The 19,078-nt window shown below is 34.1% G+C and overlaps 1 long non-coding RNA gene across 2 annotated transcripts; it reads left to right on the top strand.

The window, feature by feature from the left end:
• Positions 1-496: 496 nt before the first annotated feature.
• On the top strand, positions 497-17,161 carry LOC136771814 (uncharacterized). 2 transcript variants are annotated; one of them, XR_010822378.1, is made up of 3 exons: positions 497-814; positions 4,273-4,464; positions 16,370-17,161. It is a non-coding gene; the product is annotated as an uncharacterized LOC136771814 (long non-coding RNA). The 2 variants fall into 2 exon arrangements; XR_010822377.1 differs by having other exon boundaries at positions 500-814; positions 4,273-4,460.
• The last annotated feature ends 1,917 nt before the right edge of the window (positions 17,162-19,078 follow it).

The following is a 19,078-nucleotide window of genomic DNA, read 5'->3' as shown; positions in this document are numbered from 1 at the left end:
TAAGCATTTGGGCGAGACAGCTCAACTGCTGTGCTGGAAGAAAAACAGCTGCCATGATTGCAATTTGATTGAGAATGCACACAAAATTGCTGCAGGTCTAAAAATGACAGAGGAAGACAAAACCAAATCAAACTGAAATCAAAGATCAAGAAGAAAGTGTTCAGAATACCTAAGGCCTATCTGCAACAGGCGAGTTTGAAGAATAACAATAAAAAACGGTCCAAAGAGTGCTGGTTTAAAGGTTTGCCTCCTCTAAACTCCTCACACACACACGCACAGGCACAAAAACACACACACCCTTTGCCCTCAAGGATTCATGCCAAACGTCACGTTGCTAGTTACCAAGTTGTTGTTTTTTTTGCAAGGTCCCTCTTTCACTGTCCCATATTAACACTTACTATGTGCAGGAATACATATTCTCAAGGAATACATGCAGTACAGCAATGAGTAAGTGAATGATCTCAGTTGGTATATGTTTTTGCATTCCCCCCCTCTCTCTCCCTCTCTCTCTCCTTTCTGTGACCAACATTTGGCTTTTTCCATTTGTGGCAGATTACTGTAACGCTATTGTAAAACAACTTCCTGCCTCTTTTGGCTCTGGTTCCAAAAACTGCGAGGCTAGGCTAGCAGCAGAAACTTTTTTTTTTTTTTCTCCTGAAGAAGCAGAAGCAGTGAAAAAAAAATAAAAAAAGGCTTTTAAATCTATCTGCTATTGTGGACTATGTTAACAAGCTTATTTCTTTCACCTCGTGTTGTCAATGCTGCAGAGAGAGCAGAGAGAGACCAATGGTGGGGACTGCATGGAAAACAAAAGGTGGGGTCCTTTTTTTCCTTCTAAACTTTCCTCTTTTTCTTTGTTTATAGAAATAAAATGTGTGGCATTAAACGTTCGTGCAGATCGTCTTAATATGGCTGCTGCTCTCCCAAACCTCTCATGCATATTATGTCTGCAGTACTAGCATGAAAGGAGTACAAAATGCTCCCTCTTTCTGCCTGTTTTGCTTCCTCTGAAGAGTCTGGACTACCTCAGATTCTTTCTTTTGCTCAGCCATTTACCACGTTAGCCTTGTGTGATGAATTCAAAACGAATAAATAAACCAAATGCAGCAAATTCAATTTAAGAGCTGCCCTGAGAGTCTTTCATGTTTAAGACCAGGCAAAATAAAGAAGAGGAAAACAGAGGAAAAGAGAATTTTTCTTTCTTCTTCGTTTTTTTTTTTTTTTTTTTTTTTTTTACAAGCTCTCTTAGCAACAGAATTTCTTGGTGCGGCTGCTTTGGCATCCACTAGAACCCCTTCCCAGGCAGAATGCTTCTACGTCACATCTCGCCACGTCTTTTAACCAATTGAAAAATCCACTGATGTAATCAAAATTAAACGCATATACATATAGGAACGCATATGTGATTTCACAGACTTCGAAGTCTCAGAAAATATCAATATTTTGATACTTTTATATATTTGACCTTTCTATAGGAATGGCCGATTCTGTTGGTTGAATTTTAACTTTTTTTTTAACTCTTGAGAGTCAGTCAGAACATCTAATCTGCAGCTCAAATCTATTGCCTTGGCAAGTACGTCCCACTGTACATTTAAGAAAGAAAGTTCATTTAAGGATACACTTTTGGTTCTGGGTTCACTGCCAACTCTCAACAGTATGTGCTTCTATATTGCCTCATCCCTCAGTATGGCTAACATTTGCAAGGCACTGCACAGATATCTACAAATATAAACATGTTGAAGTCAAATCAGGTGAATGTATAGTTTAATTAAATGCAATTACTTTTTCAATTTTTTTGTGTTAGCTTTCAGTTTAGCTGCACTTCAAAAATTAATCTAGTGCACATACCTTTTAAATCTTAATTTGTTTGTGTAGGTGAAAACAGCTAAGATAAAGAATGGAGTATACAGTCCATATTCAAATCAATATTTTTAAAGGAATTTAAAAATATGAGCAGACTTGTGAACTTGTTTAGATTAGAATACATATAAAAGTAATATTTTCTAAAGCATATATTTAAGCTTTTGAGGGACGCACTAATTTGTATAATTGAATTAAATCTCCTGGCATAAAAATAAAATGAAATTGGATTAACTCGGGAGATAACAACTAAAGAAAAAAATGCAGAAAGGTGTTTGTACATCAATATATCTTTATACAAACACATGTCCATTATATGTGTCAGTCTATATCTCTCTATATACTACATCTATCTATATTTTTTAAATAAAATTCATAAATTCAGTACAAAAAAAAGCATTGTTTAAATGTGGATGGGAAACTACTAGACAAAATGGCTGCTTCTGCTTCCCTGAAGATCGAATGGAATGCATATTACACTAATCATATTTCAGTTGATCATCAGAGCATTACTAATAAATAATCATTCATTTTTACACACATCAAGGTTAAATTAATAAATAAATAAATAACTGTGCAGTTGAAAAAAACAAAAAGCTAGCAGCAGCAAGTATTGAATTTACAAATGTATTATCTTTCATCTGAAATACGAAAAAAAAAATTGCTTTGTTCAAAGATTATTTGCAGGCCCAAAGTTAAATATATGAAATAAGCACAGCTGTATGTTTCTCAACAGCTATTTACCAATTTTCAGCAAAAAGGGACGTTGATATTTCTTTGGTGCAATACCTAAGCAATGTAACCTAAGTATTGCATTGCATTTTAATGTCACATTTCACAACATTATACAATTATAATATGTTTTTCAAATGTATTTTATGACTAATGTATTATTAACAGCTGTTCAAAACAGCAAGATCAAGAATGCTGGTTTGAATTACAGCTGAAGGGCACTTTAGTTTGACTGTGAAAGGATACAGTTTTTTTTTGCACTGAAAACTTAATATTACATGTTTGCCATCAATCCAATATTTAAACAAAGTAAGAAAACGTGTATGTTTTAAGTCTCATTCATTTGTTTTGGTTTAATAAATTGAAACGAATGATTAAAATGCCATTGTGTTTTGACATGGGGGAAGCATAAAAACAATTAGAAATCATATATGTTTAAAATCTGTTAATTTCTGAAACAGTGAAACATTGAAAGGTAACAGCTTCAGAAAATATTGAGATTCAGATTTCTGGTGATTAGATTAATAAATGTAAATTATATTATTATATTTTGTCTGAATGTAATAGCAGTGCAGATATACTCCGCTTATTTGAACAGTTACTTTGTGTTTTTAAGAAACACTGTCTTCAAAACCTTAACGATTGATAAATGTGAATTAGTGTGAATATGCCTGTGTTTCAGAGGCTGAATCAGTGCAAACAAAACTAAGAGATCCTTCCACAAGATGTCTGCGCTGAATGCCAACGTGCAACCCTCTTCTGCTGCAGACATTTAAAAAATTCAGTGACATTTGTTTTTTGTATGAATGATTATAATTTTCGGTGTACACTATCAGCAGTTCTATTATAATAATATAAATATAGCTACCTATAAATAAAAAGGACAGCTCAGTAATTGTACATAATGCTTTAAAATTAATTTCCCCAAATTAACAACTAATGTTTCATCTAATACATTATCTGCAATTTGGATTAGCGTTTTTAAAATTAATTTGAAAAAACACATTCATTAATTTAGCACAATGGAATAACTTTAATAGCAGACTACTAGCATTGAGGAGAGGGTTTGCATCATGCATAAAATAAGCAGTAAATGTTTTAATTTAAGTTGAATTTGAAAAGAATAACAAAATAAAATATACAATGTAATAATTTAATGATTTCATTCTTACAATGAATCAGTAAATAAAATCATTAGCTACTAAAGTGTAACAGTCTGAGTTCCATTAAATCCAGAGGCATCTTCGTAACTCCCACTACTTTTTTTGATGGGAGTTTGGAGTTCTATATACGTGTCTATAGATATACATATTTATGCATTTTGAAATGGTTTTGAAAGAATGCAGTATATAGTTATATTTCATTAAAAATAATTACATGATGTTAATATTTACCAGCAAAGCTTTTAATGTAACTATGTTAAAAAAAAGGTGACAATATTGAGAGGGTCATAAATAACGGGTGGAGTGGTGAATAATCATAGCTGAGAGCTAAATTAGCAGCTCAGACACTTTAAAGCAAACACACTTTTACAGAAGGGAGATCTGGAGTTGATCTTACAGCCTGTGTAAAATCACAGGAAAGTAATGCGTCAGTTAACCTCAAGGGGAATGAAAGAAAGAAAGAAATACGCTACTAATGAAGAGCATAAAATAAAGTGAGTTTTTTTTTCTTTTTAAGGACCAGTCACAGGGGCTACCAGGTGGTCTTCCTCAAGTTGCACGTGTCTAAACAACTTCTCTATTTCACCCGGGACCTCCGAGGGCACTCCCTATTGAGAGGGGAACAAAGGCCATGACCCCGAGGTCAAAAGTGTTACACAGGGAGCAAGCCGGCCCCATTGACAGACACTGCACTGTTTGCTTTGAGTAGGTAAAGATTACTAATACATTAACTAATACGGATTAAGGGGTTATCCCCCTAGGGATGTCACTCAGAGTGTTGTACATCACTTCTTATTAACATCTGTGACCTCTCAGTTTTTCCTTCAAAGTGCAAGCACAACTATAATGTCATGCAGAAACTGAGGGGAATATAAGTATATATTGATAGATAGATAAATAGATAGATAGATAATGTCAGCGGGATAAAAAATAAAGACAAAATGTTCATGTGTTTTATATGCTTAGATGGACACACAAGTTACATGCAAATGTATTAGAAAACCCTAATTCTTCTGCGGTTTCTTAGGTGTTGAATCATATGAACCTTTTTAACTGAATATCCCAGGAAGCAGGATGCTTTTAAACTAGGCAAATGGTTCATTGTTTAATATTACTAATCAGTTGAATATGATACACTTGCTTCAATTCATAATAAACGGAATAACAAAAGGAACAGGTGACCACTAAAAGTACTTCACCTTCACAAAAAAGATGACTCTGTGGATAAGCAGCTTGTGCTGCTATTGTGTTCTTTCAACTGGGATTCGGTCGACTGGAGTGGGTACTATATGAAGCTCTAAACTGTGTTTATCAATTTCAATATAAGTAGACATTAAAAATATATATTCCTATGAGTAATTGCTTCATATGCTAAATGTCTACAAAGAACAAATCCAGAGGTGTTTGGGTAAATTAGCACATTTCTGGACAAAATCACACACACCAAAAAAAATAATATAAAAAATAAAAAATAAATATATATATATATATATATATATATTCGGGAATATATATTTCTTCCCACATACACTACATAACTTGCATGCCTTATTTTTAAAATGCTTTTGTAAGTGTAAAGGTATCCTAAATTTGCATTTTATATATGAAGAGGAGGTGTGAGGAGTATACAGAATTGATGGTTGATAAATACGAAGCTATCTTGAAATGCACATTTGTGTAATGGCTGAAAGCAATTATATCTAATTCAGGTGACATTTATTGTATTTGCGGAGAAGCTTGCTTTCCCACACAGGTAATGTGGCCATGTAACACCAGGGAAAAATGTACAGGTCTGTTTTCTTTATGCAGCATATTAATAAAGCTACCTTACCATCAAGTAAAATGGGGTTGTATATGATTCAGAGTCCGAATCACAAAATGGAGGATGAGGAAGAGCAGCCAGACCTGCAGTATTTAAGACTGAGCCACGAATTATAAAAAAAACAAGAGTGCACAATAGTTCACTGTAGGAAAAAGGAAGGGCTTTTGTTAGTATTATAATTAATGGGTTTACATTTCAAATATAAATTGTTCTGATGCTTTTACAGACATTTGGTGATGGGGGTCACAAAAAGTATAAGAGTTTTTAAAATGTATTTTGCAGTAGTTATACAATTAATTTTAATTAAGTTTCAAATTTGTTCTAACTAATTTACAATCAGCATACATAATGTCCATTACAAAAAGATCACTTAAGTGTAAAACCATGTAATTATTAACTTCAGATTATTTACTAAATATTTGTTTATGATAACTGTAGATACTACTGGGATACCTTAGGTGTGAAAAATATTTAATGTTTTGTATAAATATATCCCAATCCAGAAATAATATATAAATGTACATATAAGTGTATAATAATATGGTTGCCTAATGTATTTATTTTTTAAATAAGATTTGACTTGTAATTCTGTAATTCATAAACAGTTCTTTACATATTGTACATATTGTAATTTTCAATGAGGGTGCTAATTTCTTATGCGAGAGAAATAAAAATCTGAATGTGGTGTCACCCTTCATATAAAATTAAATGTACCCGCATATTTTCTGAAGCTAGAACTATACCTTGCTTTCACAACACATTTCTTCATTTTTGAAATAAATATTTTTGAAACTTATCAAATAGTGTGCCTGTTTTATAAAAGAGTGTTGCTTTCCCTAATAATTCCCTATATTTATTAGTTTCTGGTTGTTTATTAGTAAATAAAGATTTTTTTTTTCTTCACATATATATGTATTTAACTTTTTTCTTTCTTTTTCTTTATTTATTGAAGAGAATAATACCAAGAGTACCGAATAATGTAAGCAGACACAAAATGCTTTTCTTAAGGCATTTCTTGGCAAAATTAACATTACATAGCTTTTAACAATTATTTCTATTTCAGCTTTTTATGCTGCTGTAAATTTGGGGATTACTTTAACCATAAAAAAGTTTTTATTTTACTATTTCCCTTGACACAAAAGTGTAGCAAATACTAAATAGATGACTAGTATATGTTTATAAATTATAATAATACTTAGTAATAATATATGTACACTTAATTATTTTTTATAGCAGCAATATCAAATAACAGCGTGTCCAAGAAGTACAACGGCCATTAAACAAATAAGAAATATTCATACTTCAAGTCAGCAATCAAAATCATTATATTACTTTAAATATGTTCATTATTTTACTTAACAATCATCACTGGTATTTATTTAATTGTAAATTAAAGGTCAGGTGAAAGGTATATTGGCTTGAAACTACATTAGCTGATTTATTGTGAGATTCCTGACTTACAAGAGAAAACTGAGCGTACAGGACGCACACTGTGAGAAACTGGAAAGACGTGGTTCAAAAAATGAAATAGAATAAAAATGCCCTTTATACAACCAGGCTTCTTGTTTTTATGTATGTTTAAAAGGCTGAATAACTGGGCATTTAAATGGAAATAAATATCCATATATGTATTCTCAGACTGTCTAAAATGAAATGTTACTGAAGGTTAAAACATAAAATAGAAATAAAATATACTGGGAAATACTCCTACAGCCATCCAAGGTTGTAGACGTCATTATCAGGACTAACTTTATTAGATTATATATTTTCTACTTTGTATATAAAATAATTTCAGTACAACCTAGACAAAGACATATATGAAACTGTGCACTGTTACTAATATTAGGGGATGTATAATGTTGAAGACAAAGTCTTCTCTCTAAGTTCTTACTTTTATACCGGTATGTAAAATATTTTTACATTGAGGGAATAATTAACCATAGTATTTTTAAACTGTTGTTTATGGATTAATATGACCAGACATGTTTAATATAGTAGGATTCCTCTATTTGCAAAACAACCAAAGAAAAGAGTAAGAATTTGTCACTTTGAGTCTATCAAAAGCCTACATGTGCTTTTAATCCATAAAATAAACACCCTATGCATTTTACACTTCACTTACAGTGTTTTCCAAACAAACATCTTGATAAATTAATTTACAGTTGCATTTTTCTGAGCAAGGATAAACATAAGAAACAAACTGACAGATTGGAATTCACATTTCTTGGAATGGATATATTATTAGTGCAAGAATGTATGGACTGTCTCGACTGGTATGTGCAGCATCAGACAAAGACTCATCCGAATTCCAAAAATGGGATGGCAATGTAAACTATAGGAGATTTTTCTCAAATAAACTGAATAAAAAAATCAGATGAAATTGACAATGTCAATAGAAATGCTGCCCTACTAATAGAAACCCCTTCCTGGCTGTGCTGTTTTTTTGAGAGAGTTTATTTTTTTTAAGTTTGATCAATATTAAATCAATTTTAAATAAATATACTGATTTGTAGGTTTTGTTTAACATAGAACTGTAGACATCTACACTGCACACACTGGTAAATCAGTCCCAATCTTTAGGATGGGATAACTAAACAATTCAAACCTAATGCAATATAATTAACGGATAGTCTATGTTTAATAGAATGTTTAAAATTGAGACTACAGTTAAAAATATTACACGTATATCACTCCAAATGTATTCACAAATTTATGACATATACACGAAACGAAATACCATTTTAAACAGTTCAGATTTGGTGTAAAAAAAAATCTGAACTCTGTCTGCTTTATAATTTTTAAACAAAAAATATATCTACACCCACATAATCCTGACCATCAGAAATGATAATAACAATAACAATAATAATAATACAATCATAATAATAATAATATCATAAGTATAATATAATATAAGACTGAGATCAAAATAGGCCTACTTGTTAATCATGCTGCATTGGATACTCACTGCAGTCTATTGCCCTCCAAAATATCTTAGAGAGTTATCACCCAAAGACTCTTCTTGCTTGTGCTGCCCTGAACTGACTGCTGACTCACCTTCAGTGGTAACCATCATCTACACAAACAGGCATTGCAGCGTATTGTTCAAGATAACTGAGAGGCATTGTGGTTATTAAACCACTGTGCCAAAGAGAAGGCTGCTCGCCCACTATTTATCTGTTGACAATGAAGAAATTATGATGATATGATTAGAACCGCACCTTAGCTTTCTACCCTAAGGTGGACAGAAATTAAAATACTTGAAGTTAAAGTGAACATATGTATATCTACATATGATAATGGACATTTCTGGAAATCTTTGAATTTAAACAGACAATTGAAAAGAGTTACAGTAATTAATATATATATATATATATATATATATATATATATATATATATATTACACTCATTACTAAATAATCAAAAAAGCTGAATTTATGATAAAAAAAAAAATATTTTTGCTGTTTAGTTCAAAAATATACTTATACTGAAATAATCTGTGAATCAGCTGATAAAGTGGGTATCCTAATGCTGATATGCCCATAATAAAACTGTACAAACAGGCTGTATCTTAAAGAAATCACCCTTTTTGTGATATCTCTATCATATTCAAGGAGTCTGAAGATGAAAATATAGATAGATAGATAGATAGTTGCATAGCCTTCATCTTACGTTTTTTTTATTCAGTTGAATTCAGTGACTCATTTAATATATCATTTATTTATCAATACAATATTTTCAGAGTTTGTTTAACACTGATTCAGCCCTGGAGAAAAGTGTAAAGACTCCAGCTAAACTGTTGAACTGAGTTAAGGGAGGTGGTGTAAAATTCTTTGACTGCCATTCCATTTGTTTCTATAACATAAAAAAGAACTATAACATATTTGAAAGGAACTGATTTACATTATGCTTCCTCCCAATGCTGCTTCTAAATTAAAGGCAAGCTGTTACTAGAGGTCCATGGTACATTTCAAGTAAAAATGAAGACAGAGAAGTTCATAAGAGGGCTATTTTTTTTTTACAACTGAATTGATAAAGCCTTAACAAAGAAATAGATCATATTCAAATGTAAGGAAAATATTAAAAAATAACAGAAAGAAAGTAAGATATATATTTATTATTATCATGGTAGAAGTAGTTAAGAAACAGTACATGGATATCTTTCATCAATGCATGAAACACCCACTGTGCGCATACTGTTAATGCGTCGAATAAAATGAAAAAAGAAACATACATTTCAGTTAGTTTCTTTTTATTTCTAAAGTAGTTTTGTTACATAAACACATGCATTTATTATGCAGTGAAATTGAACTGAAACATCTACCTGAAATAATTGTGTCAGGTCTTTTCTTCATTTTTTAGAAGAAAAAATGTTTGTTTTTGAAATGGTTAAAATGTTAATTTATACATACTTCAGTGTTTGTTTTTATGTGGGTTTGTTCTCTACATGTTGTATTTAGCAGTATGCTTTTACATTTTTTTTTTGTATTTAAGTTAAGAGAGTCATACCGATGGTTGTGTTCTTAATTTTTTCCTCCAATTCACCAATATTAAAATAAGTGGATAAATTTAGGAAGTTTAAACAACAATCATTTAAAATACATTGAAAACATATTTTTAAAAATTAATTCTGTCAACCTTTCTTGAATTCCAAAAACATTTACATGTCCTAATTGCATTTTTTTTGTTCTTAATCCCTTATTGATTTATTATTGTCTTATTTAGAGTCATTATGACCTTTGCACATTTTTGCAGAAAATTATTCATCTAAAAAGTTTTAAAGTTAAAAAATAAAAAAATTAACTCAATACTCATATCTTATAATATATATGTTATGCTTTCTGCTGGCCTTAATTTAATGCATAAAAGGTTAACCTCAATATTTTTAGATTCAATATGCAAATGAACAAATACTTTAATTAAAAACAAATTTAATTATGAAATACAGCAAATATGTAATTTTAATGTAGACAAAAGCATAACTAAAGCAGTGTGTGACTCCCTTTTATAAAACATACTATTTTCAAATGTTTCATCTTATTTAGTATAAATAATACTCACCTCACCTGGCTTTTTTTTTTTTTTTCATTCCCTGGGATTCTAGTGGAATACACTGCCTCAGAAAAACGCCTATCCAATATTGAGTCCACAGTCCTCGCACTGTTTCAGACCCCAGCCGAATCCAAACTGTGACTAACTACCTCATTATACTTCTCCTGGCAGTTTTTGAAGCAAACTTATTGTACACTTCTGCATGGCATCTTAAATAGAAAGTCCGATTTAAGTACCTCCACTCTTGTAACACAGAACAAGGGTACTTTTCGTCTTCTCCCCTATCTTCATAATATTATCATCAATTATATTTTTTACTTTTGCAGTATCCGATCCTGTGATCCTCCTTCCTTTCCAAAAGCACAGTATTACCAGATAAGACTAAAACAAATCTACGGTGGTAGATAGCTATAAATATTGCTTACCAAGGTAAAGTGATGTAACATTCTACCCGTGTTACTAACATTCTTTCCTTAGGTCAGGTTTAAGGACTCAAACATGGTCTCAGATATAAAAAGCAGCCGAGTGTGCCGTCAAGAAAATATCTTCAAACATAGATCTCCATGAACACAGAAATAAAATTCATTGACCCTGGGAATTTCTAGGAGTGTATCACCGAACTGGGAGTAAAAGCAGGGAATGCACTATTTTCCAATCCCATGCATTTTAAGACACTTATTACCAGACTATCACTATATGGCCTTTTAGAAAAATAGGAGCATGAAATCCATAGGCCTCCAGAACAGTTTGTAACTGTATTGCATAAGCTCTTCAGGTCCCAAACACCTTAAGCAATGGAAATCACATATTATCTTGTAAAGTGTTGAAGAAGACCTACAGGCAAGTTCTGTAGCAATACAGTCTGTACATTAGGAGTTAATGATTAGATGCTCTCAAAAAGTTACAGCCACATTCAGCTGTCCTGGTATTCCATCTAGACCTTCTATATATTTAAAAATAATGTATTAATCTCAACATACAATGCATTTAAATAGACATCAATACTTCTATTAAAAATCTCACAATTAATAATTTTTCCCTCACTTAGACTGTAAAAGGTGCAGTTTTCATTTTGCCGACTTATCTGGCAGAAATTAAGACCTCATACTTGTCTGTCCTCCAAAGTGAAGTTTATTGCCAAGTTGGTCTCTTTTTACTTGCTTTCTCAGCTCACGACCCAAGCTCTTACGCTGACCAGGGAATGGACACGGATCGCATTTAAAAAGGCGTAGTGCCACAGATTCCCTACGAGTGAATTCTCTTCTCCACACCCAAACCTATCAGTGCTCAGACATTTCTACACTGCCAACAGGGATTTTCCAGCAACCGTCATCAAGTTACACAACCTGGATCAGAACCGGTGACCTCCAGACTGAGAGCCGCACTTAAAACAGATTTTTAAGGAGCCGAATTCAAAATGGCGTCACGTTCCATTTCAGGAGATACAGCATCAACAGAATGCATGGTCTTCAGAAATCATAAAATGGTTGCCTTCAATTTCTTTTGTAATATGAGATATGAGTGATGTCTTTTCAGCGTTTTTTTAATACAGACTTAAGGCAGAGGGTGTGTACTAATTGGACAGCCACGACAAAATGTAGAAAAAATAAATACATAACCTTTGACGACCCTACATCGAGTTTTTAACCTTAACCAAACCCCCCATGTAAAAACAAAAAAGTAGTTGGTTAAAGTATTTTTAAACCTCAACCAACATCTTTATCGTGAATTCTAGCAGGAACAAAATGTTGTCCTCTGGGGTGTAATGTGGCAGCCATTTTAAATCAGAGAACTAGTTAACAGTTAGACCACAGAAGAAGCTCAAAACTGTCATGGGGAAGCTCAGGTATTATGGTATGGAACACAGTTTATTAAAACATCTAAGAAGACTCGGAGTAGGAGGATGAATAGCTATGCTTTAATTGTAAAGGAACCTGACATCAATTGACATAAATAGTGAATTTGAAGCCACAAGAAACCATAAATCTCTATTTGCTCAGATTTGTCTTCAAAAACAACATAAATGCTTCATGATCACAGAAAAAATATCTATTCATCTTAAATAGAATTAGTCAAACCAGTGATTATACACATATACAAAATTCACTATCAATCAAAATCAGTTTTTTTGTTTTGTTTTTTAAAGCATAGTTTTATATGTGATTAATTTTTCAAAACAGCGTACATGGTAGACAAATATAGCATGCATGGGCAAAAGCATTCACACAGTTACATTGTATACCTCTACAGTTAATAGATACAAAATGACTGAAAAAGCCCTACCACAAACTGCTGAGTATCCTATTCATCATCATACAAAAAAATGACAAATTATCCAAGAGTCCTTTCCAAGCCAAAAACATCCTGTGAACTACATGCTAATTTCTTTCACAATGTGCCAGACTGAAGAGTACAATACAACTTATAGTGTTACACAAAGGCCAAAGTTGTACAAAGGTGGAAGTTAAGCTTGGATGTATGAAGACAATGTTAAAATCTATAATAACAGGAAGCCAAAATGCTTGAGAGGTGTACAAATGCCCCAGACTGATGGCCTATATAACAAGGTGTCAGAATTTGAAAATTAGCTACATTAGTGACATAACAAAGCAGTTCAGAGAAACCACAGCAAGCAGAATAACTACAAAGAGAAACCTATGCAATTTTGTTTTAATCACAACATAAAAAACTAAGACCATACAGCCAAAAATATACCCAGGCATGACTACATTATATGGGTTAATGAGTCAGAAGTATGGTTCCAAAGCTGGGACCAAAACTCATATGAACATGAAACAATTAAATGTTTATCTGTACCTACCTATTGTCAAACAATGCAGTAGGCCTGCTTATCCCTTCAATCACTGGAAATCACTGTTTAAAGAAAGCTCAAGTGCAGCAAAGCACAAGGACATACTACTGACACAAATTATATCTTATGCTCTAAGCAGACATTGGACATAGCTTTACGAAGTAGCAACAATCTGAAGCACATAGCCAAGTCAACACCACGATTGCTACTGAGGAAAAGTGTTGCAGAACAGGCCATTGCCATCACCTGACCTGAATGCTGGATTGTTCTGGATAGATCTGACTGGAGCAACGACTGCCAGGAAACCCACCATTCAGAAGACTGATTTCAGTTCAATAAGTAATGGGGGGAAATTCACAAAACAGAGGTCAACAACTCATTTAAACCTCAGACAAATATCCACACTGTAATAGAAGCCAAAGGAGGATACACTAATAATGTGTCACTACATTACAGTTTTTACTAAGCACTTTTTTACAATATTAATGGTTTGTGTTGTTTTATTTTAAGATTTTTGACCCTCACCACAGGTCGTAGGCGGACTGGCCATCTGGCAATTCTAGCAAATGCCAAATGGGCCGGACCATTTTTTAGTTCAGTTTCTGTATTGCATATCTCCAACCTCTAGTAATCTAACCCGGTAAGTATGTAACGCCTTTATTTATTAAATTCGAAAAACAAGGAGTGACCAACGGTAGACTAATTAGGCCATAGGGGATTGGGGGAGAACACGACAGGCAGTAGATCTCTCGTAATGGGTAACGCACTATAATCATGCAAACCGCAAAATAAAATCAAAGCCGTCATCAGATAAAATTTTTGAGAATTCATGTATAACTTCTATTATATTGATCAGACCTGGATTTGAACCTTTATTTTAAACATTAAAAAAACATAATTACAATGAAATTGAAAGCAACTGTCTGATGATAGTGCTAGACCATCTGACAAACATAAATAGCATAAGTTTGATGAAAACCCTTTAAAAAAAGCTTAAAATTATGAGCCCCATGTCAGGTATCAGGCATTTATTTAGTGATCTTCTTTGTCTAATATATGTGTTTAGGATGTTACTGTTCCCAGGACAGGCAGTGTGGTTCCCTGGTCTAGAGACAGGTCAGAGGTGAGTGCAGTGGAGGTACACAGATGTATTATGTTAGCTCTATATGTAACAGTAATTAACATTTAGGGTAGGTTAGGGGGAACACATATGACATAACATAATTGTCTAATTACTGTATTTATACATTCACCACTAGGATGAGGCTAGGCCTAGCACAGACAGTGAAGCAGATTATGGTGACACCCAGGCCTTTTATCAAGTTAAGGAAAGGGAACAAGTAATACAGAGGAATGCCCCAGAAAAGTACATTTGTGACTATTTTGCACAGCCTAAAACAACAGATCTCAGCTTGTTTTTGGCCTACCATCCAATGCAAACCTCAAAAAATGGCAGAAATCAGAAGTGGCTGACATATTGTGAGAACTCGCACATTATATTGTGCTGTTATCGGCTTCTACACCGGCACAATTTGTTGACAGATACATACCATGTTATAGGCCTGGGGTACAAGTTCCTACTCACACTGTCTGTCACCCAGGTATCCTGTGAGAGGAGCTTCTCCACTCTCAAATTCATAACAAATCGACTCAAGAGCACCCTAGTGCTGATCAAAGAAGGACTATTTATCAACAGTCAAATTAAAAGTTGAGAAATCTGTTGTATACTCCTAGGTTTGTGTTTGTGACATTACCCCCATGTGTGAAATTAGTGGTGGTGATGTGCATGGTGGGAGGAGGCCAGTGGGTTGAGGGGGTGTTGTTTGTGGTTTGGGTATGGGAGGGCTGGTGTGCCTAAAATGTCAGGCCTGAATTTTGATCCCAGTCCGCCCCTGCCACAGGTAGATTCCCTGCTGTGCACATTTTATCCTGGAGGGCAAGTATCTTTTTTTTTTGGTCTGTATTCAGTAATTAATAAGACCATTAAATTGTTTCACAAAATCAATGTGGATGGCACTTCAATCATTCTAAAATGGTTAAATCTCTTCAAGGAAGACACAGCTTAGCTCAGAATATATTTAAATGAAGTCTGCTCCACACACCGAATAGAAAGGATAAATATCTTCATTTTGTTTCTTTTCAAAAGAAAAGAGCTCTGAAGACCATGTAACTCCTCCAGGGAAAGGTTTAAAAGCTGAATTTATTTATACAAACTCATGTGGGCTTTCAACTTTATTAAACAAAAAATATATATGATTTATGCTCTAAACAAACAAATTGGGGAGAAAATAAGTTCTAAGTTATTGTCCACCACTAATTTTCATTCTCCACACAGTACCAATGAAAAGTTCCAGTAAAAAAAAAAAAAAAAAAGGTTTTGCCTGCTAGCATTGCTGTATCACCACAGAAAATTCTCTTTACTGATGTATTCTAAGAATATAAAAAATACTGAAAAAATATAAAGTTAAGCAAGTTTTTAATCAATCAACAAGACATTGTTTCTCTGTCACAACTGCAGATATACATATTTCTCATTTTGAGTTTCAAAATTATGTAGTTTAAATTAGCTTTAGGTCTGTATTCCCTGGAGGAGCCACTGCCTTTTATAGGAAAAGCTGAGGACAGCAATATATAGCCCTTGTGCTTGACAGTCCTTTGCCACGCCTCTGTCTACCCTGAGCCCCTCCATACAATATCTGTCAAGTAAGACACAGTGCCAGCCTGGCACAATGCCTCCAATTTAAAAATAAACAGGAGAATTCTGCCTTTCCATCGTTTATCATGTAAGAAACGTTTCCCCCTTCCAGGTTTGCTGTTTCAGTTATTAGAAAAAAGAAAAGAAAAAAAACTGGAACAGCACGGTGGATGTTTTATTTTTTTTTACTCTATATTGAGCATTAACCATTACCTTTCTTCCCTTCCACAGCACCAATGGCTGAAGGGCAGGGAGGAGTTGCGTTCTTCCACAGCAGAACGGCTTTTGTAGAAGTCTAGGATTGCAGACTGAACGAGCGGTATTTTGTCAGTGATTCCACATATGCCCTTGCCCTCTCTTATCGGGTGAGAAACTGGCAGCATGCCAGCCTTGCCCTTGCAAGTCTCATATCTGTCAAGGACAAACAGTGAGAGAGAGAGAGAGAGAGAGAGAGAGAGAGAGAGAGAGAGAGAGAGAGAGAGAGAGAGAAAAAAATTTGTACCACGCAGCCAATTATAACTACTGTAATGCAGTCAAAGATAAAAGACTGAATCTTTCAGTTTATGCTTCATTTTTTTTTTGGGGGGGGAGGTTATTCTTAATTTGCCTCTCTTATTTTAAATGGTTTTGTCCACAGAAAAACAACGTCTGGGGGTGAAACGCGAACAGTCATGTGCACACAGTCTGTAACAAAAGGCCCTTTTATTTTGGCCGTATCCAGATAAGGAGGCTCCTTTGTGCGCAGAATTTCACACATCAGAGAAAGAGATCCCATGCCTCTGTCTGCAGGCTAAGAGAGGCTTGTCACTGAATGCCATCAGATAGCCTAGAGGTTTATTAAAGAAAATGCAGATTTCTTCCCCGTGTCCATATTTAAATCGGGTTGAATCATGTGAGTAATTAGGAGGAAAGAGCTATTGGGGCCTTTCAAAAAATCGCCTGTTGTATATATGTTCTGTCCCAGACATTAGCATATGCATATGCAGTGATTTGTGATTCTCTCAATAAATGTACTGCCTCCATGTTTGTTTATGTCTTCCTTTCTGTCTGTCTCCCCACTTTGCCACATCTAATTGCAACTGTTTTCTTCCACAATTAAACCTCTATAGTGGGGAATAGGGACTTTAGCAAAGCCACACAACCCAGGAAGACTTGGCTCCTGCCCTGGTTAATCCACACCTAGCCTCACCAGTCTCACTCTGTTCCTGTGACGCAGTGTGCTGCATCACTTCTTCACAGCTCAGTATACATCTCGATGCTAGTCATGCTAAAACTGTCAGAAATGCCAGGACTTGAGCCAGAAGCTTTCTAATCAGTTGATTCACGTCATGCAATGTGTCTTTTCTGTAAAACCCCATTCTTTTTTTTGATCTTTTATGGTAGATCATACCAAACCCACAATTGCCATACATTCACTGCAGCACGGTGAATAACTATTGATGTACCATTGAGAAATAATAATAATAAAATGAGCACTGGAGTGGGTAACGTTATATGATTATGCTTTCAAACAAAACTATACATACACACACAATATATTATAATTCCAAAAGTAATGGGGCAGGCCTTCCTCCCTTGCTATGTAAAGGTTATTTGAAGGTCAACTTGACTGTCGGTACATATTATCATATTTTGTAAAAGAGTACTGCCTGTCTTACTGGAATTTCATAAAAATAACATTTATTTATTAACATTTATAACGTCAATGTCAGAGAACATCTCTGGGAAGAACTGGAACTGCTAATCACAATGAGGCCAGACACCAGTGTCTCATGCAGCACTTGACACTGCAATAAAACAGGAATAGCATTGTTTTCCCGTCATCTATCAAACCAGCTGTAGTAGTCAGTAACGACCAGGGTGGGCCTGGACTAAATACACTGTGAGAAGTAACAACTGTAGACGGTTTGGGTATTTTCCTATTACCTTAAAGAGTTTAGCAAAAACTGTGCATGTGCTTGCATTTCCAATACATTGTGTCTCCAGTACCTTCCTATGGATAACTGCTTATATAGGAAGCAGAATTATTCAAATACAACTCTGGCTGTCTATGCAAATATGGAGTATGCAGTACAATAAAGTTAAAAATCATCTTCGACCACAGGAAAGTAATGCAAGGATTAAATTAAAAAATAAATTAAACATCATTTGAGATTACTGTGAGAGGAAAAGGACATATTCACACACTATATTCAGAATTTCATAGTTTCTTGACTTCTGTTAAAAGCTACAACAAGAAGACATTGCTTTTAAAAATAAAAATTATGACTGACCTGTAATAATAATCTCACATCTTTCCACATTGTGATCTGTGCTTTTTTTAACAGTATTCTTTTAGAAGCCTTGCAGCCATTTGTTGTAGGTTGAGGTAAATTTTTATCCTGTAAAACTTATTCCCGTTCTGGAATGGAAGCAAAATTAAAGTTAATTCGAACTGGTGGGCTGTCTGACAGCCACAGTTGCCTTTAGAGCTATCAATAACTACACTTTATATAATTTAAAATAAAAGTATTTAAACACCAGTGCCCTTGCTCTTGTTCCGCCCCCCTCCCCCCCCACTCCATCCCCTTTGCCTTTTAACATAGTTTGTATACTCTTACCAAGCACTTCGAACTCTGTGTGCACCGTAAGACTTCCTAATGAACTTGTCTGACTTAAAATATACTGATTTCACAACAATTCAAATGAAAATAAATATCCCTTTTATTTCATGACAAAAAGTTTGAATTATCCCTGATTTGATGTTCCTGACAATGACACCACAATGAGGATATGTGAAAACAATTTGAACACTGGTGTATCAACTTGAATAAAGGAAGTTTCAAACGAGCTTTTCCAATAAAATATTCTTCTAATTACACAGATGTTATCACATAATGACAGGCTGTGTGGTTTGCCCTCTTGTATAATTTTGGAACTCTAGGGGTATGGCCTGTGATG

Source organism: Amia ocellicauda, chromosome 15, assembly GCF_036373705.1.
Source record: "Amia ocellicauda isolate fAmiCal2 chromosome 15, fAmiCal2.hap1, whole genome shotgun sequence".
NCBI lineage: Eukaryota > Metazoa > Chordata > Actinopteri > Amiiformes > Amiidae > Amia > Amia ocellicauda.
The sequence above is the reverse complement of the archived record's forward strand: the minus strand, read 5'-3'. Positions and strand labels throughout refer to the sequence as shown.